This window comes from Zeugodacus cucurbitae, chromosome 4 (assembly GCF_028554725.1).
Source record: "Zeugodacus cucurbitae isolate PBARC_wt_2022May chromosome 4, idZeuCucr1.2, whole genome shotgun sequence".
Taxonomy (NCBI): domain Eukaryota; kingdom Metazoa; phylum Arthropoda; class Insecta; order Diptera; family Tephritidae; genus Zeugodacus; species Zeugodacus cucurbitae.
The window spans coordinates 29,190,264-29,211,499 of record NC_071669.1 but is presented as its reverse complement, the minus strand read 5'-3'; the positions used below and the strand labels follow the sequence as shown (position 1 = coordinate 29,211,499).

Genomic DNA, 21,236 nt, shown 5'->3' with positions numbered 1-21,236 from the left:
CTCATGTGATAGTTTTCTTGTACTATCTAGATCAGGTCAAGGGAAAATTATAGCTGTCATTATAGCTTCTTCTGTTTTAAAACACTTTGGTATTATTTCATCGAACGGTCCAAGTTGTGTCATTGATCGTTCAATAAGGTCAGATCGACTTTACAAGAAGCGGACTGCAATAAAATACTTCATGACTTGTATATTGATGGATTTTTTTTTCGTATTGATAAAGAAGTGAAATTTTACAGAAAACGACATATAGAAGACCATTATGTGATTTTATCGGAATAAGAAAGCAAACTAGTATTTTGGTTGTCACCTGTGAGTCGGAGAGTGCTAAAAATATTAAATACACTATATTATTACATTTAAAATCTATGTCGGTAAAGTTGAGTGAATTAGCTGTTGTTGGGTGCGATGGAACTGTGGTGAATATGGGTTTCAAAGGTGTTGTTATTCAACAGACCATGGCAGTGGTTTATCAGTCGATTGCTAGACGAAAAGCTACTTGAATTAGCCACGTACGTTATGAAAGTTTATAGAATAATTTGGTTTACAATAAAATGTAATTCCTTGTACATTAACGGAGCCAAAAATCAATGACAAACCATTAACCTAAATCGTTATTTGAATTCCGTCATAAAAGCAATCATTGATAAAGTAATTCAACAAAATAGATATTTTGGTTACCCAAAACATTTTCTCAGTACCATGCTTGGTGACGACAGATAGGTCATAAGAGATCTTGCATATCGAAGAATTGTGAAAGCAAGATCAGAGAATGCTCGAAGGCTTCGAATGTTTAAATGATTCAACTGCGATGCCAAAGGTTACACTGATATTATTATTGGCAAGACTGTGATATAACTGAGCCACCTCTCACTTTAAATATGTCTGATGAAACAGCCTACTTCGCAACGTTGCGATCGACCACAACACGTTCGGTGTGGGATATATATCGAGAACTGAAGAGGGATCGAGACGCATTTGCAGACTTAAAAAGAAAGAGGCCGAAATGCGTGAGTATGAATAGAATGAAAAGCTGATCGACATGGGTACTGCTCGAAAATTTTATGAAAACATGAGGCGATTTACAGACGGTTTCAAGACCGGAGCATTATCATGTAGGGACCGAGGAGGTTATATGGTAATGGATGCCCAGAGCATACTGGGATTATAAAGGGAACACTTCTCCGACCTGTTGAATGGCAGTGAAAGTACAATACCAGGAGATGGCGAACCCGATACCCCAATCGATGACGATGGAATAGATGTTCCATGTTCCGACCATGAAGAAATTCGAATAGCAATTACCAGCTTGAAGAGCTTGAAGAGTGTACAGCTGCTGGCGTACGCCGATGATACTGATCCACTGGATAAGGAAGCGAACGTATGGGTCTGCTGGTGAATGAGGACAAGATGAAATATGTCCTGTCATCAAACAAACAGTCGGCGGACTCGCGTCTTGGCTCACACGTCACTGTTGACAGTCATAACTTTGAAGTCGTAGATGACAACATCCGAAGAGACGACTCTTGGGGTTTTCAAGATAAAGGAAAGGCCAAAAAGCAAAAAGAAAGAGCGAGTGGCGCGCTCTGGTAGACTCGGCTATAATCGCTTAACGCGGTTCCTACGCCAAATACATATATATATATATGTATATGTGAAACATTGAAAGACATTGTCAAAAACGGTCACACCCAAGCCGTGGAGCGCTGCATCAAGTTGAGTGAAGTGAACAGTTGAAGTAAATGCAATTGCAATTTTCGGTGCCGTGGAAAAGTCTAAATTACATTGTTAAACTGAATGCGAAACCGAATTTTTTGTGCAAGAAAGTCCGGGCGTAAATTTAATATATCTTAACTTTTGTGGTTTGTGCTGTGATCAAAGCTGCCATATATGTTTAATAAATACAGAATAAAAAAGTTTTATTCCCAACTGCATTACCAACCAAACGACAGGTTGCTAACACCCAGTAGGGAAATCGCTAAAAACAAAAAAATGGCTGAACCTCAACATGAGGTGACACCGAGAAACAGTCTAAGCTCGTTTAGAGTAAATAAAATTAAAGAATTACAAAAGGCTAACTCTCTCAATTACACAAAGATAATATAGCACTCAAAAAAGAAAACGAAGAACTGAAAGCCAGTAAAAGCAAGCCTGCTAGTACAGCGTTGATGATGATGTAAGTGTTGATGAAATATACGCAACGGATGAAGATAAACTAGCTAAAGAAACCGAGTGGATACTCAAAAAGAAGCGCTCTTTAAAAAACGTAAAGCTGATAGTTCCCCAACAATTAATAGCCCTTTGAAAAATAAAAAAAGAAAATGCGACCATTAATAATATAAAAACTCACTGACCACCATCAATTATAATAAACGATGCTAAAGATTTCAATAATTTACATTCGGATATTACCGCTCTAACAAAAAACATTTTTTTTAATAAAGCTTTTGAGTAACGGTGCCTACAAACTAAATACATTTGATGCTACTGACTATCGAACAACAACAAAATTCTTGTCAAATGAAAATATAACTTGGTTTAGCTACGAGAGCAAACATAACAGGCCAATAAAGGTAATGATAAAAAATGTACACCACTCATGTGATACTCAATCCATCTTGAACGCCCTTAAAGATCAAGGCTTTTATGTGTTAAATACAATTAACAAACTTAAGTGGAAGTCTAAAGAACCGCTAGATATGTTTTTAGTAGTATTCGATGCTACCGAGGACATTAAGAAAGATTATCAAATCAAAAGCATTCTTAATACTGTTGTCAAGGTTGAGCCTATCAAAGCCTCTAAATTAATCCCTCAGTGCAAAAACTGTCAAGCTTTTGGACATACAAAAAACTTCTGCGGTAAGCCATCGAGATGTGTGAAATGTGGAGGCAAACATCTTACAACTGAATACACCAAAGCCGATAAAGATCCTGCCAAATGTTGCAACTGCGGCGATTCCCATCCTGCAAGCTACCGTGGTTGTGTCGTTGCAAAAGGACTGCAAAAAATTAGAGACAAAAAGAATGGTAACACAGTTGAGGAGAATGTCAATGCTCTGGCGAAAACCCCCGTTGTGGACAAAGGAAGGAAGAAAGTAAGACCCCTCCCATCAACTTCTAAACTTGCATTTGCGCAACTGGCTAAGCAAGGTCAGACAAATACAATTCAAAAAAGTATAATCAATAAAGTAGTAGTTATCCCAAATTCTGGATAAACTAAACGAACAAGAAAAATTATTTAAGTCCACAAATGTGCGGCTAAGCGCTCTTGAATACCATATACAATTTTTTGATGAACAGTAACTCTTTGAAAATAATGCTATGGAACGCCAATGGTCTTTCCAAAAGTAAAAATGAATTGGAAGTTATTCTAAACGACAGAAATATTGATGTATATTTGTTGTCCGAATCACATTTTACGAACCATTCATTTTTAAATAAACCCAAACGATTACCCACCTCCCGCCCAACCGACGCGTGGGGCGCAATCCGCAAACGAGCGGAATTTGCCGAGTCATGAAAGGCAAGAGTTTTTAAGCGTCGAGATCTCAAACTGCTCAGCTACAGAAAGAAAAATTTCAACAGCTAAGATTTAAAATTTACAAAAACAAAAGGTTAAAAAATGTTTAATGTTACTTATTAAGCGAAGACAAAATAGTTTTTTAAATGCTAAAGATCGAATCAGACAGGTCAAATGTGCTGGAATGAGAATTAAAATCATAACATATTTGACGGAATGGTTCGTTTAACTCAAAATTTGTTCTCGAAGATTTTAAAAGTAATGGTCTAAACTGCCTAGATGAACGAAATGGGGCATTAAACTTGATATCAGACAAAAGAAAAGAGCTACAAACAGAACCATTCAGAAGTTTTACTATAAATATTTTACCTAGAAATATATATACCGTGGTTAAGACCCAACTCAGACATTTCTTCCAAAAACTCATTAAAGTTTAAACGAGTGCAAACTGGTATAATGTAATCATCAATGGATTTCCATGATACATACGGTAGATTAAAATCGCCTAGAACAATCATGGAATCAGTATCATTAGCAAATGAAAAAACATTTTTTATTAAATAAGCATGCTGCATATATACAGATAAGTCAGATTGAGGAGGTATATAAGATAACGTTAAGTAAGTGTAACCACTATTAACGCAAATACGTATGCATTTAAATTCAATTATGTCCGCATGAGGGATTTCAACTTCTTCAGATGGAATTGAAGAGTGGACAGCGAATAGTACACATCCCCGGGCGTTTACTTTTTGAGGAGGGTTTAGTATTGTCGTCTTGATCATTTAGACATTTAAATGATTGAAACGTCAGTTCATAACGCCTAAATTTTTCAGTAAGGGTTTCAAGTTCGCGGCCGATTTCCTTAAAATTATTGCGCGCCTGTTTAAAAACTTTAAATAATTCGATTTCTGTTGGCCTACATTTTAAGCAAGACCAACGCAAACCCTTATTATCGAGAATAGAATCTAAGATAATCCCTGTCAATCCAGCACATTTAAGATGGGCAAGCCCGTCACAAAGCCAACATGAAACAAAGCGATCGGAATCGCTTTTAATATTGCAGTTTGGAAAATTACAACTCATTACGAAAAGTTTAAGTAGAATGAAAATCAAAAAATAGTAAACAATAATAAAATAAATGTAATTCGTTAATAATGGATGACCAAAGATCACAAGATTTAAAATTCAAAAATTATGACTTATACCACACTCCGCACCCAGCAAATTCAGCACGAGGAGGAAGCGCGGTTTTAATCAAAAGTTTTATTAAACATTCCGAAGAAATCAGATTAAGACTGAAGAAATTCAAGCTACAGCAATATCAGTAAAAATGCACAGTCAGTCATTATACTTAATTACTCTATATAGTCCGCCCAGGCATAATATCAAAACTGATACTTATACGAGTTTATTAAAAAACAAGTAAGGAATGGCTAAGTTCGGTTGTAACCGAACATCTTATACTCTCGCGATTTATTTATTTAACCGAACATCTTATACTCTCGCAATTTATTTATTTAACTTTATTTATATTATATAATACACAATTTGACTCACATATTGGTCATATATATTGTATAAAGTCCATTGAAAGTTGGAAACCATAATATTAGGTTAGAAGCACCGAGGTCCTCGTGTTCGATATATGGGGCCTTAAAAACCTATGGTCCGATTTCGGCGATTTTTGAATGGGGCTGCCACACTATTAACATAGTATTTGTGCAAAGTTCTGCACCGATATCTTCACTAGTGCTTACTTTATATATTGTAAAGTAAACGATTCAGATCGTCTTCAAAGTTCTGGTATATAGGAAGTAGGCGTGGTTGTGAAGCGATTTGGCCTATTTTCACAACATATCATTGGAATGTAGGGAAACTATTACAAACCAAGTTTCATTGAAATCGGTCGAGTAGTTCCTGAGATGTGGTTTTTGAGCCATAAGTGGGCGATGCCACGCCCATTTTCCATTTTGTAAAAAAATCTGAGTGCAGCTCAGGTGGGCGTGGTTATGATTCGATTTCTTTCATTTTTGGACTGCATTAGGAAGTGGCTAAAAAAAATGACTGCAGAAAGTTTGGTTTATATAGCTCTATTGGTTTGCGAGATATGTACAAAAAACTTAGTAGGGGGCGGGGCCACGCCCAATTCCCCAAAAAAATTACTTCCAAATATACCCCTTCATAGTGCGATCATTCATACCAAATTTTATTTCCATAGCTTTATTTGTGGCTTAGTTATGGCACTTTATGTGTTTTCGGTTTTCGCCATTTTGTGGGCGTAAGAGTGGTCCGATTTTGCTCATTTTCGAAAGGACGGACGGATTTGAACTCCACTATTCACCCTGATCACTTTGGTATATATAACCGTATATCTAACTCGTTTAGTTTTGGGTGTTACAAACAACCGTTATGTGAACAAAACTATAATACTCTCTTTAGCAACATTTGTTACGAGAGTATAAATATGACTGAAGGTACATCATGGGTGGTGACTTTAATGCAAAACACACTCATTGTTGATCACGTTTAACTACAACCAAAGGTCGAGAACTACTGAAAGCTATACAAGTTATTGGATGCAATGTCATCTCGAGAGGGAGACCCACTTAGTGGCCTGCAGATAGTAGGAAATTACCAGATCTACTTGACTTTTTTGTCATCAACAAAGTATGGAAAATCTATTTACGTAATGAAGATAGCTCAGATTTAAGTTCTCATCATTCACCAGTGTTACTAACTTTATATGAAAAACCATTAATTTCGTCCGGCCCGTCTTCTTTATCTAATAAACATACTGATTGGTATACATTTAAGTCTATACTAAATAAAGTCGATTTTAAGCAAAAGCGCATATCGACAGATGTTGACTTAGATTGTGAAGTTGAATCTTTCACAAAAGTAATTCAAAATGCTGCGTGGAACAGTACACCGAATATTAGCGTCAATCTAAGTGGAAACAAATTCCCAAAATACATCTTATCCATAAAAACGCAAACTTCGACGAAGATGGCAGCAAACTAGGTCGGCTGCTCTCAAATCTGAACTTACAGCGGAACTAAGAACAAAAATTAGACTATTCCTTCAAAACGTATTTGCCCAAACTCACTGTTGATAAATCTACTGATTATTCGCTCTGGAAAGCTGCAAGAAATATTAATAAACAAATAAAACATGTCGCACCAATAAAAATAAACGAAACTGAATGGGTCAAAACGAACGCGCAAAAAGCTGCAGTATTTGCAAATCATTTGAGAAACACATTTACACCTAACGATGGACATGAGCTAAACTGTGAAAATAGTTGGTTGGATCCACTCGTCAGCACCACCAGTTACTAGTAAAGAAATTAAAAGTCTTATCAGGAACGCAAGACTCAAAAACGCTCCTGGGTTTGACCAGGTGCACCGAATCGTTAAATCGGTGCTGAAAATTGAAATGCTGCTGAAACTGCATTGCATGTTACCCAAACAATATTGGGAAATAATTGCTTCCTACCTAAAAGATAGATACTTTCGCATAAAACAAGAGGATGCATACTCAAACTCGCAACCGATAGAAGAGGATGTTCCCCAGGGAAGTGTGTTTTGGCCAATGTTTTACTTGCTTTTTACAAGTGATATGTGACAGCGACATTTGCGGATGACACAGACCTATTAGCAGGAGAGTCAACCTCAGTATCTACCCTTCGAGTGCAAACAGCAGACAATGCAATTACTAAATGGGCTTCCAAGTGGCGCATTAAATTAAACGATTCCAAATCAATGCACGTAGACTTTACTTAAAAAAAAAACATCATACCATCCCGTTTATATAAACGGTACTCCTATACGACATCACAATAGTGCTAAGAAACTTGGAATCACCCTAGATGCTAAGCTTCGTTGGAAAGAGCATGTCAAGAAAAAACGGGGTGAGCTTGATCTAAAATTTGCAAAGTTTTACCATCTAGTCAGTAGAAGATCCACGCTTTCAATCGAAACCAAGCTGTTTATATTTAATCAATTAATAAAGCCAATTTGGGCCTATGGAGCTCAACTATGGGGTTGCTCAAGTCAAAACTGTATTGCATGAATTCAGCGCGTCCAAAATAAGGTACTAAGAAGTATGCTCCTTGGTATATTAGTTCTGCTGACCTTCACCGTGATCATGGTGTGAATTCAGTTGTAAACGAAATAACCAAACTTGCAAAGACTCACGAAATGAGGCTTAGACAGCATGTAAATGATATCGGACACATCGGAACTGCTAAACGAGAAAACCGACTGAAACATAAGAGGCCTTCAGACTAAGCAAGGCAACTGTAGCAGCAAATCAATTTCTCTTAATTGTTATTTTTAACTTATTAGAATTAAATTGTTGTTAGTATTTAATCATTGTAGACTAGTTACAATTGTAATAAAATAAACTAATTTTGGCTGTGAGGTACTGTGCATAAAACTTTTTCAAATACACGAAAACTTTGGGTGTTTCTTTCTCTCATTCATGGTGCTGTATGCATGGCATAGCGACGGCATTTGACAATTTGAAGACCGCAGCGACATATCAAACAGCAATTTCATTGTCACTTTCACTTCAATAAAATGTTTATATTTTGTTCAGAGTGAAATTTTGTGTCACAAATATGTATAAATATGTCGATTTATCTGTTTTAAATAATCGATTGCTATTACAAATGATATATTATATATATATATATATATATATTACGCTTCTGCTAGCTAAATAACGTCATAACGTCGTCGGCAAAATTAGAAACATTTCTAATTTGGCGAAAGCGACCACTTAAAGACTGCTGTCGCGAAGTCGTGCTGTTGTCTAAAAAGCTGTACCCATAAGAACGCGTGTATTTTAATATTTGACAGATGTCGCTTGTCGTCGTCTATGCGTTCAACACTTCACCACAAATGCAAAGTTTTTCAGCTTTTACCAAAACATACACAATACTAACTTTTTGTAGTTAAATGGCAATCTCGGTAGTTAGAGTGGAAACATTCATTAACCCTAATTTTTGTATGTATAAGAGAGAGATGCATATACTACAATGAACCGTTCAAAATCGCCGCCATGTCCGTCATTCATATGAAAATAAAATTTGAAACCATAGCTCTAGGCCACTCTAGAATATCAGCAGTCCAGCAATTCCTAAGCATGGAAAAAAGCATGATAAAGAAAAGTGAGCTTAAATCAGCATATGATAATGTGATGGGTGAATATCTTGACCTCAATCATATGGATGAAACCATAAGAGAAAGTATCCCAAGGTAGATATTTATCTTTTTATCTTTCACATCATGGGGTAATAAGACCAGATAAAATCACAACGTAAATACGAGTTGTTTTGCAATGCCTCAAAGTGTACGAGCTCAGGTAAATCACTCAATGACGTACTATACACAGGGCCAACATTACAACCTGACCTCATGTTGCTAATTCTAAATTGACACATGTTTAAATACGTTTTTAACGGAGATGTTGAAAAATGTACAGGCAAATTATGGTACATGAAGAAGACTAAGATTTCCAACGCATAGTCTTCCGCAACGCAATTAATAGTCCAATTACCGACTACAAACTAAAAACAGTTACCTTTGGCATCAATGGCGCACCCTATTCAGGCATTTGGACATTACATGAAGTTGCAAAAACATGCGAAACAAATTTGCCTCTAGCATCTTCTGTGTTCCAAACACAAACATACGTGGACGACATACTATCAGGTAGCCACAGTATCCCATTAGCCTGCGAATTACTATCTCAAGTGATCAATGCACTTAATTCAGCAGATTTTCCCTAAAAAAAATTACATCAAATCATCCCGAAATAATAAAAGATATTAAAAAGGAAGACTTATTAGATACAGACTTTCTTAAATTTGAAAAGGCTAGCACAACCAAAACTCTAGGAATTCAATGTAATGCGATAACAGATCAATTCTCCTATACAATTGAGTCAATATCTGCAATGTCCGCCATTACAAAACGCCAAATATTTTCCTCGGTGGCAAAACTTTTCGACCCCGCAGGATGGCTTTCGCCAATAATGATTCAAGCAAAAATCCTCATTCAAGAATTGTGGCAAGATGGCACTGAATGGGATGAACAGGTAAAACCTGTACGTTTAACTAAATGGGTTCAATTTGCTAACAACTTACACACAGAAATTCGAATCCCTCGATGGGTTAACTTCACCCCTGACATTAATGTAGAATTACACGGTTTCTGTGACGCCTCTAAAAGGCATATTGCGCTACGGTCTACGTACGAACTCAGTACGATAGCAAAATATCTTCACATCTCTTGGTAGCCAAAGCCAAAGTTGCACCTCTGAAGACATTAAGCCTGTCACGGCTCGAACTGAATGGTGCTCTTCTGTTAGCAAAATTAATTTCAATAGTTCAAACCCATCCAATTCCCCAATCGATGACGATAGAATAGATGTTCCATTACCCGACCATGAAGAAATTCGAATAGCAATTACCCGCCTGAAGAACAACAAAGCGGCAGGGGCCGATTTTCCGTCACTGGGGTTGATTTTGCAGGACCTTTCCAGATAAAGGCCTCGATGTTAAGGTCGTCCTCATTTAGAAAAGGGTTTGACTACTGCGGCTTTTCTCGCAGCATTTGCACGATTTGTCGGACGACGCGGATTTCCATTAAAAATTATGAGCGACAATGAAAAAAACTTTGTCGGAGCTCAAAGAGCCATGGAAAAGGAGTTTTTACAATTCATGAAAGAAGTATCCTCATTCGTAATTTGGGACAGCGACAACTTCAAGCCTGCTGTCGCCGAGTAGTGCTGCTGTCTAAAAAGCTGTGCCCATAAGAACGATTGTATTTTAATATTTGACAGATGTCGCTCATCGATTGTTCCAAAGTTCCTAGGTGGAACACAGCCCTTAATAAACAAATTGTAATTCGATTTATTTAAAGCTAGAAATTTGATTTGTCTTCAGGGATTACCTGATTTTTTCGCTTCTGCTTCAACTCCCTCGTCTGCGACTCTCTTTAGGATTCCACTTTAGTGATGTTCTTGTAATGTCATCTTGGGGCTGACGTAGTGAGTGCCTGATACATCTCTATTTACGGCGAAAGGTGTTTGTTTGGTCAAATCCCAGAGATCATTATTACTTATGGTATTGAGCCAGAATATCCGCATAATCTTGCAGATACAGCAGATACAGATACAGAAAATTATTGCAATGTTTGTAAGGCGCATGATGATAAATTCCATGTTGCAGTCTACGCCAATGGTTTTCTTTCGTGAGTTTGGAACTACCAGAGCAAAAAACTGAAGTATTATAGGGGAGTGTGACAGCTGAAGTACCAGGCGGTAATACTAGACTCTAGACTAAAATTCAAGTAGTACTTTACGTACATGTACACAAAGCACACCAAATTTACAACGCCTTATCAAGTATGATGGCGAATTGGAGCTGCGTGCGTTCCATCCGAAGATTTTTAATTGCAAAGGCTATGAGTTCTGTAATTTTATATAATATGTGGCACCAATAAGGATAAATATATTAGAAAGTATCCTATACCAATAAAAGCATAGACTGTCAGCCATAAGAATAATTAGTGCTGTGCACTAAATTGTTGGTCAGCATGCCGCCTATTGACATCCGGGGAGATGAATTCGCGCTACTAAATATGTTATCATCGCCCCTTCCATAGAATTAAAAGTCAAAAGGAAAAAAAAATGAGCATCACGAAGTGGCAGCAACGGTTGGAAACCTCATCCAAAGGTCGGTGAATCTGCATATTAATCAGGGGTGTTTTGAAATCCAAGACAGATTTGCTGAATGTCAGAATGGTAATAATACCAAACAATACTGATTTTCTGAATGTCACAGAATTTGATTGGTGTTTCATCTTTTCGAGAATCACAGTAATTCGCTTTTTGCTCAAAGAAAGTCAAAAGTAGTATTTATTTTTATGTAAAAATGTACATATATATCGTTTAACTTTTATGTAAAAAGATAGATATATAATCATCTAATCTGAATTACCTATTTTGAGAATTTCTTAGAATATTTTGATTTTTCTGAAGCGGAAGCCTGAAGCTCTCGTTTGGTTTGAATTCTCATTCCGACAAATATCAGATTCCACAACAACCCTGAATACCGGACATCCAATCGTGCATACACCCAAATATTAATTGGTCACAGGGGCTTTAGAAGTTACCTTACAAGTTCCGTCATGACAGTAGTCCATAGACTGAACACGTATTTGTTCATTGCGAAAGGAAGGGATATAAGGGAAAAGTTCAAAACAACAAATTTTGACTGCACTTATGTGTCAGTCCTCCGATAATTGGGAAGCTATTAGCGAAGCGGCAGTCACTTTCACGAAGTAATACTAAATCCGGTGGTTCCGTGGCATAGTCTTGTGTTGGGAGAAGGTTAGGTTTAACAGATTAAAGTAAAAACGAATACATGTCTACATATGTACGAACCAAAGACTTATTGGGTGCACCCAACGTAGAAGCATACATAAAACAACAACAAGGTTTACGGTGACATGTTTATATAGGAAAATAATCGCAATTATCGGATGCGATTTCCTATGGATATTCATCGTAGTTCAATCATTGTACCTAAATATCTGTTGTTGACCACCAATGCGACAAGTTCATTCTTTCTCAATGAAATTACATAGCCTAATTCTCAAGTTGAATTAGTCCTGTTTCGTTGAAATAACCTAGTCGGGTTGAAACTCTTCCAGATCCTGCAGGTAGTAACCCGGCCGTTACACGATCAAGAAATTACTTTCAAGAAGAGTCCGACCGATTAATCGGCCTTGGCATCGAGATCGGTCATATTTGACTGATTCTTAACCAATTCTTTGTACTTCTTTCGAATATCACTTAAATCATCTTCATCAATCTTTTTTCTTAATTACCAGATTTAACGAATTACCAGATTAACAGGATCGGTCTGAATACCCCTATTATTTTTGCATTAAATTGAAGGTTTTATTTAGCATAGTTAAAATGATCCGATTTATGTCAACCATGCACACTTCAACTACTTTTTGGGATTTTGAAGATAATTTCATGTTACTCTTCGCGTGATTGCAAAAGAACCTTACACTATCAATATGCGTGGCCTGGCGTTGTCCTCGTGGAATAATTCTTCTCCTATTAGCCAATTACTTCCCATTCAGACGGTCACATTCTTCACAGTACAGGTTGAATTAAGTTTGACGGTAGGGGGTAGCTCAAAATAAATTATTCTCTCCCAAATCCACCAAACACATAACAAAACCTTCCTGATCGTCAATCCTTGTTTGGTCATCGTTTGCACCATTTCCCCGCGATTCTACTGACCGTTTCCGTTACTGAACCACTTTTCATCACATACACCACAGAACTACATTAATGCAGGGTATTTACACACTCATGAGCAGCACATTTAAACACATTTCACTTATACAAACGTATGTGGTGTTTAACATTTTTTAAAACACATTCTCATGTGTGTGCGTTTAAGTTTAAGACACACCCTTGCAATTCAAGTACCGGCAAATTCTTCGGTGAAAAGCCAGGGAGCGGTACTAGCAGTTTCTATTCTTGTGAACGTTTGATCGTTCATCCGTTTCTTGCACATTACATTTATCATTTAGCAATGTATATGTGTATTCGGGGAATGTTCTTGGTAACACACATAGAGTAGAGGCGGGCACAATGAAAGTTTATTGAGCGAAGAAAGAGCTTGTTACTTCCTGACACAAGGACTACGAGTGCTTCTTCCATTATACGTCGAATTTGTAATGTACGATTGATGAGCGATTATATGCCTTGAAGAACTGCTGGTAGGATTCCCCGCACTTTTCAGCTTAAACTTTAATTTTTCCTCCGAATCAAATATATGAAAAGGATAATAAAAACATAAAAGTATATTCTAACAAAAGATTTTATGTTTAGTATATACATATATAAGGTTTGATATTATCAACTCACCCATCTGCTTAAAATGGCATAATCCTTGTTCTGCTTCTCTTTTTAGTTTTGCATGTACGCACCAGATGTGCGTTGTACCTCGCTTTGCCTTCCGAGACCATTTTCTGCAGTTATATTCCTTTAAAATAAGCTCCAGCATACAGTCAACCACAGTACCGCTCTGTAATTAGAAAATTTACTACAAATATAAAATAATATCAGTAACAAATTATTTATACGCACTTACATCAACTCACTTCAAATTTTGTTTTCATATGAATGGCGGAGATTTTGATCGGTTCATTGTAGTACGTGCATCTCTCTCTTATACATAAAAAATTTGGGTTAATGAGATTGCCATTTAACTACAAAAAGTTACTTTTGCGTATGTGTTGGTAAAAGCTGAAAAACTTTGCATGTGTAGTAATGTATGAGTTAGCTCCGTCTTTTAAGGTTGTGTCGATTCAAACGTCATCTTCTGAAATTATTAAAATCATAAAAGAACTGATTCCAAAAAAGTCTGCAGGACATGATAAAATTACTCCAAAAATTGAGTTACCAAATATAGCTTTAACAGTGCTCTCCTTGCTCTTTAACGCTATTTTCAGTTTCGGATACTAACCAATTTCGTGGAAAAAGTAGCAGATCATCATGATAGACAAACCAGGGAAAGACTTGACACAGCCGTCTTCATACAGACCAATCAGTCTTCTACCCTGTCTTTCCAAAATATTCGAAAAGGTGTTACTATCAAAAATGTCTCCTTTCCTCCATGAAAATAATGTAATACCAACGCACCAATTCGGTTTTCGTGCAAAACATGGCACTGTAGAACAAGTAAATAGAATTACTAATCAAATCAGAAGGGCGTTCGAGTATAGAGAGTACGGTTCTGCTATATTACAAATAAAACGCTTACCACTCAAATTGCATAAAACCTTGGAGACTTATTTAAAAAATAGAAGATTTACTATCAAAGTAGGAGACTTCATATCTGAGGAACGTCCAATAATAGCTGGTGAGAGTTTTAGGGCCAACTCTTTACATAATATATACAGCAGACCTTCCAACAGCTACTAATGTTTTGACATCAACTTTTACGGATGACACAGCCGAAACAAATGCCCAATTATAGCATCAAGAGTATTAGAAGAGCATTTGATTTTTGTCGAAGAATGGCTAGCCAACTGGCGTATAAATGTAAATGGACAAAATTTCAAGCATGGTACATTTTCCCTAAGACCAAAAACCTGCCCGGCAGTTAAAATGAAAAATATTTTTGTACACCAAGCGACTGAAGTAACATATCTTGGAACTCACTTGGATAGAAGGATCACGTGGAGAAAACACATATCGAGCAAAATAACCTGCAAGAAGATAAGAGCTGCGAACTTAAATTGGCTTCTAAACAAAAATTCAAAACTTAGCCTAGACAACAATGTTCTATTTATAACGCGGTCATAAATTCGATTTGGATGTACGGCATTCAACTGTGGGGTCCGACCTGTGCTACCAATATCGATATAATTCAGAGATTCCAATCAAAAATGCTTAGAACAATCACGTGTTCACCATGGTACATGCGTAATGAAAATATCCATAAATATCTTGGTATTCTCATGGTAAAGAAAGAAGTAGAGAACAGCAAAAACAAATATTTATCGAAACTCCGAGATCACCCAAACCCATTGGCTAATGCTTTAGTACATTATTGTAACCAATCAAGTCTAAAAAGAAGAGATACGCCAGCACACTAAAGAGCATGCATAAGCTTTGCGGAATAAGGTCGGAAAAATGCATGCCCGACGATTGGAATCTCAGTATACAATACACCCAATACACAAAAATGTAGACCTCACAATCTGAGCCAATTACCTTGGGATAATCCTCCTTTGTCGATTTTTAAGCTGTTTTCGACAGCGCGAAAATAAGTTGCCGCTATGTCTGAATTTTGGTATCCTTTGCAAAATTGATACGGCTGTGTGAGCTGACGTTGAGCAACACCAAAAGCTCCGTTAGGATCGGGAAGGACCGAGCCGTTCGATACCAAACGAGGTTTCAGACAAGGTGACTCACTATCGTGTGATTTCTTTAACCTGATGCTGGAGAAAATAATAGAGCTGCAGAGCTAAATAGAGAAGGTACAATTTTCTATAAGAGTGTACAGCTACTGGCGTACGCCGATGATATTGATATCATTGGAAACAACCTCCGCGCCGTTAGTTCTGCTTTTTCCAGACTGGATAAGGAAGCTAAGCTTAGGGGTCTGGTGGTGAACGAGGACAAGACGAAATATCTCCTGTCATCAAACAAACAGTCAGCGCATTCGCGTCTTGGCTCCCACGTCACTGTTGACAGTCTTAACTTTGAAGCTGTAGATAATTTCGTATACCTAGGCACCAGTATCAACACCGATAATAATGTCAGCCTTGAAATCCAACGCAGAATCACTCTTGCTACTATGGACTGAGTATGCAATTGAAAAGTAAAATCCTCTCTCGAAGAAGAATTATGGTTCCTTAAACATTGGCAACGGCCAAGATGGAATGATGAGCTGTATGTGTTATTCGACGACATAGAGATAGTCCAGCGAATAAAGACAACGGCTACGCTGGCTAGGCCATGTTGTTCTAATGGACGAAAGTGCTCCAAGTGAAGAAAGAAAAGCAAGATGAACAACTTCGGCGCCTCAATGTTGTTTTTTGAGCTCTGTTAACATGATAACTATCTATTGTGTAAATCTAAGGGCATCATAGGAGACACTTTGTTTAGCACGTCGAAAATATGTCGTGAAACCGTTACTTCAAAAGTTCGATTTTATTTCTTGTACATCATCCAACGCCTGAGAAATGTGTGTAGTTGGTTAGAAAAAATTACAATATTTATTTGCGTAATTTCAATAATACCTGTTGTTGTAGCATATTTTGTGTTGTATTTCTAGGTGCACGATTTTAGTTACTTCCTGACACAATGGCCAAAGGAATACGAGTGCTTCTCCATCATACGGCGTATTTGAGTTCGAATTTGTATTGTACGATTGAAAGGCTACTGCTACTGTAATACTTTATCTCCACTTTGTTGTTGCAAATTCTGATGATTGTTATCACCATAAGAAACCATTATGTTGTTAATATTAATATTGCAATGTTGGTGAATATTAACCATGCAAGTCAGGTTCCGGCGAATTTTTCTGTGAAAAGCCAGGGAACGGTACTAATAGTTTCAATGAAAGTTTCTATGCGATTGTTATGGGCGAATTGACAAAATGCCTGGAACTCTTGTGTGCGTGTGATCGTTCATCCCTTTCTTGCAAATTACATTCATCATTTAGCAATGTATATATTTGTACCTCTTGCACAATTCGGTGAATTTTCTAGGTACAATCACGGATGAAAGACCAAAAACTGCGGACCAAAACTCCATGTGCACTTTCAGTACTGCGACCCACAAAAGACGTACAAAACTATACCCATTTTTTTCGGTTAGATCTACTAAAATCCCAAATCAGAATTTAATAACAAAACCATTCCCTGCAAGACGAGTAGAGTTACTTATCTTTTGGAATATTGGTTACCGGTAAAGAAAGCTTGTATTATTATTTTGGTCTCTTTTGTTCTAGCAGCAGGAAAAAAGTTACCATTTCTCCTCTTTTACGGCATGTTGGTGTGATTATCTTGCTCGCTCTCTCTCATTGATTTTGGTGCCAATGCTGCATATGTCTTTCTGCTCTAATTTTTCTTTGTTTTGGAAAGGCATATGTCACTCTGTGGTTAGCAGAGCCCCCTGTAGTATTTTTTTTTTTTATCAGCCATCTATCAGTGGAGACTGTTCGATTTATCATTTTCAGGGTAACCCTTTAATCACAGGTATTGGTCATTTGTTGGGTCACCGTTTCGTTACTTAAATTTCGTTCATTGGTCTCCATTGGTCTCCATTCTATAGGTCACCTACTTTTCCGTTTAAAAATGAAAAATTGAAATTGTTTTATTTTTATTTATTTATTATAATTGTATGATATATTTACATTTATAAATTAGTATTGTATAATATTTTAAATTTTTAATAATCATTATAGATTAATTTTTTAATATTAGCATTTCAGTACAAAGTGAACTTTTTACAAACGTTTTTGCAGCTATTTATACATTGATTTTTTACAAAAGTTTTTGCATTGAATTTGTATACATTTATATTTATACATTGACAAAATTTACATATTTTAAAAATAAAGTTAGTATTAATTATTAAATTTTTACTTTTTACATATTTCATATATAAATTTAGTATTAATTATTACATTTTTATTTTTTGTAGTTGTTTTTATACAATTCAAATTAACATTCCATTACTATTACGAATGTTATTAGTATTCGAACATTCATTTTTATAATTTAATAATATTTTGCATCTAAATTATGAATAAGCAAATGAATAAATTAATACTGAACGCGAACGATTTCCTTATAATTATGCTGTAAGGATCCAACGAAACTAATGAACCAATATTGTTTGATGTTAATTCCACACAATCCTATCCCATATGTACATTATAAAAAGGTTCAGCTCGTCGGAAAGAGGTTGTGCAACTGATAATCTAAATGTCCGCTGGGATTTGTTGTTGTCTTGTTTATCATGCCTGAAAAATATTAGAAATAGAAATTGTTATTAACGATTAGAAAATATGAATATATTTGTATTTATAGTACAAACCTAAGAAAAGTTGTAGCTATTGTAATCCTCCATTTGTGCAAAGTATTTGTGTTTATGATCTGAGTAGGCAATTGAAAAGTAAAGTCCTCTCTCAATGAGCAAAAACTAAACTCTACAAGTCCCTCATCATTCCCGTCCTTCTTTATGGTGCAGAAGCGTGGACGGTGTCAACATCCGATGAGACGGCACTATGAGTTTTCGAGAGAAAGGTTTTGTGGAAGATTTATGGTCCCTTAAACATTGGCAACGGCGAATACCGCAGAAGATGAAATGATGAGCTGTATATGTTGTTCGACGACATAGGCATAGTCCAGCGAATAAAAAGACAGCGGCTACGCTGGCTGGGTCATGTTGTTCGAATGGACGAAAATGCCCCAGCTCTGAAAGTTTTTGATGCAGTACCCGCTGGTGGAAGCCGAGGAAGAGGGAGACCTCCACTCCGATGGAAGGACCAGGTGGAGAAGGACCTGTCTTCGCTGGGTATTACCAATTGGCGCCAAACTGCCAAAAGAAGAGATGCGTGACGCGCTGTTGTGGACTCGGCTATAACTGCGTAAGCAGAAGAAGATTTGTGTTTTCAATATCTGAAATGGATAATGAAAACATAAGTAATGCTAAAAAACAAACGTATGTAGATGCTTGTAATAACTAAACAATAAATAAACAACTTTTTAACATCAAAATAAAAATTATTCTAAATAAATATTTTAGACACAATGCAACAGATGCATTCTTGTACATACATACATATGTACATATGTATTTACATCTTAATACGCACTAACTCAACATGCACATATACGCAGTTATATTTACCATGTTATTTTCCATTGTTTTCTGCTGTTGTTATTATATATTACACCAATTCTAAATCCATAAACCTGAAATTATTTAAAATTACTAATTTGTATTATGTATTAAAAATATATGAAACATACCTCCACCAATTTCACCGTCACCTCCTTGCTCCTCCTTTGCTGTGCACACACGTATAACTACAATGAAATGAAATTTTAATTATAAAAACAAATAACAAAAGTAACACAAATAATGCATTTATAAGATGGATAAATATCCAAAAACACTTAACAAAATAAAAGAAATATTTAAAACGCACTTACATCCATTCACTTAAAATTGTATTTTCAAATGAACAGCGGCCATGGCGGCGATTTTTGAACGGTTCATTGTATCTCTCTCTTACACATACAAAAATTAGGGTTAATGAATTTTGCTACTCTAACTACCGAGATTGCCACTTAACTACAAATTGTTAGCAATGTGTATGTATTGGTAAAAGCTGAAAAATTTGCATGTGTAGTGGTGTATGAGTTAGCTCCGTCTTGTAGGGTTTATTATATTTCATATTTATTGAAAATATCACTTTATACATGTATTATCGTACTACTTTATTTACATATGTATATGGTATTGAACAGTTGAATAATTTTTGCTATCGGACGAAGGCTGGAGGAAGAGTGGCAAATGTCAAATACCCCGAGCGGCTTGGAAGTGTAAGCATCGCACTTGATGTGAGGACATTTTTGGTTTCTTTAGGAGTTTTTGTAAGATCTGATTTAATATTCATTAATTTCAGTAGTACTAGATTCATCCAATTTTTGGGAGGGCGGTTTTATGATTTCTATGTTTTAGCTGCTAATGGTACGGTCAACTGAGGTGCCGGTAAGTCCAAAAATGCTGCATCTGTTTTGCCCTCTAGCTCCCTGCCAAAACCCAGTTGACACACGTCGCGATGATAAACTGTTACAAAATAACGTAAACCATGCGGTTCCAATTCTTCACGTGCTTGTTGCACTCGCGCTTCGTGGAAATCAAATATATGTAGATGACCAAATGGTTTAATTGCACATAAAAAATGTGACATTGAACCTAATATCTGTAAATGATTTGTATTCGACGTAGCATCGTTTGCGTCCATAATTCTAGATTTGCTTGCAGCACATACTCCGATCCCTTCGAGAGTTCTAGGCAGCCACCATAAGTGATACCAATTAGGTTGCGTTTCTTTAACGTGCCGTATGGGGTTTGAAATTTCTGTATGGAAAATTAATTGTAATTAAAGTCAAGATAATATTATTCTATTCAACAATTATTTACATATTCACTATTGTTGGTTTAGCTTTTATTGCGTACATCGCTTTTACAGTGAGATAAAGTTTTACGGTATCACTCTCTTTCCATCTTTTGGCTTAAAAAAACTCATATTTTACGTTTTACTTATATAAAAATGTGTGAGAAAAGAGTTGAGTTAAATGTTTATTCAAATTTTACCCTTTGTTGCGGATGTGTGTATGCAGTGGTGTTATTGAAATTTTTTTGAATGTGTTGGAGTTTCAGTATCAATGACTTGCTGGGAATTCAATCTGTTTCTATGAGTCCTCTGTCTAGAGTCGCTATTGTTTTACTATAGTTTGTGACATAGTACTGTTAAGGTAGCATCCAGCTTAAGCTTAAGTTTTTCTTTCGAAGGTTTAATATTATCAACTCCTTTTTCTGCTTCTCTTCTTTCACCAGATGTGCGTTACAGCAAAGATGACATGATACGAAACTCTTTATTCTGAGAGAGCGCTGTAAAAATCCACATTTTTTATAACATTTGACAATGATCCCGCTATGTAAAAAAATAAATTGGGCATTTTAGAAATAACTTTTGGGTATTTTAACTTTTAGATATTATTTTTAAATGCTCTGTTCCCTATTAGACCTATATCATATATATACTAACTTAAATATATTTATATACTAATTATAAATAATTAAGAAAATAAAAACATGATAATCATGCAACAAAATATATTAATTTATTAACATAAAATATATAATATATTAAATATAATGATGTCATTTGATATATTAGATATCATTTGTAACAAATAATAGCAAAAATAATAGTTTCACACAGTTTAATATTATCAGTGTATTTCCCTAAAATTATATTTCGCACTGATTTTTTCATATACTTTTATCGGTATTACTTCTGGCATCCCGCCTTTTCTGTCAAAAATTCCTTCAACTCGCATTGCTACCAACTTAAAATGAGAGA

At 36.0% G+C, this 21,236-nt stretch overlaps 2 long non-coding RNA genes across 4 annotated transcripts; both read right to left on the bottom strand.

Moving 5' to 3' along the window:
• Positions 1–12,427: 12,427 nt before the first annotated feature.
• Positions 12,428–13,871, bottom strand: LOC128921810 (uncharacterized). Of its 2 annotated transcripts, none has more exons than XR_008471117.1 (3): positions 13,710–13,871; positions 13,484–13,643; positions 12,428–13,376 (listed from the first exon to the last, which is right to left on the bottom strand). It is a non-coding gene; the product is annotated as an uncharacterized LOC128921810 (long non-coding RNA). The 2 variants fall into 2 exon arrangements; XR_008471118.1 differs by having other exon boundaries at positions 12,428–13,364.
• A 3,814-nt stretch (positions 13,872–17,685) lies between these two features.
• LOC128921809 (uncharacterized) lies at positions 17,686–19,813 on the bottom strand. Of its 2 annotated transcripts, XR_008471116.1 has the most exons (5): positions 19,294–19,813; positions 19,111–19,167; positions 18,989–19,053; positions 18,173–18,756; positions 17,686–18,098 (listed from the first exon to the last, which is right to left on the bottom strand). It is a non-coding gene; the product is annotated as an uncharacterized LOC128921809 (long non-coding RNA). The 2 variants fall into 2 exon arrangements; XR_008471115.1 differs by having other exon boundaries at positions 17,687–18,098; positions 19,111–19,813.
• Positions 19,814–21,236: the final 1,423 nt, after the last annotated feature.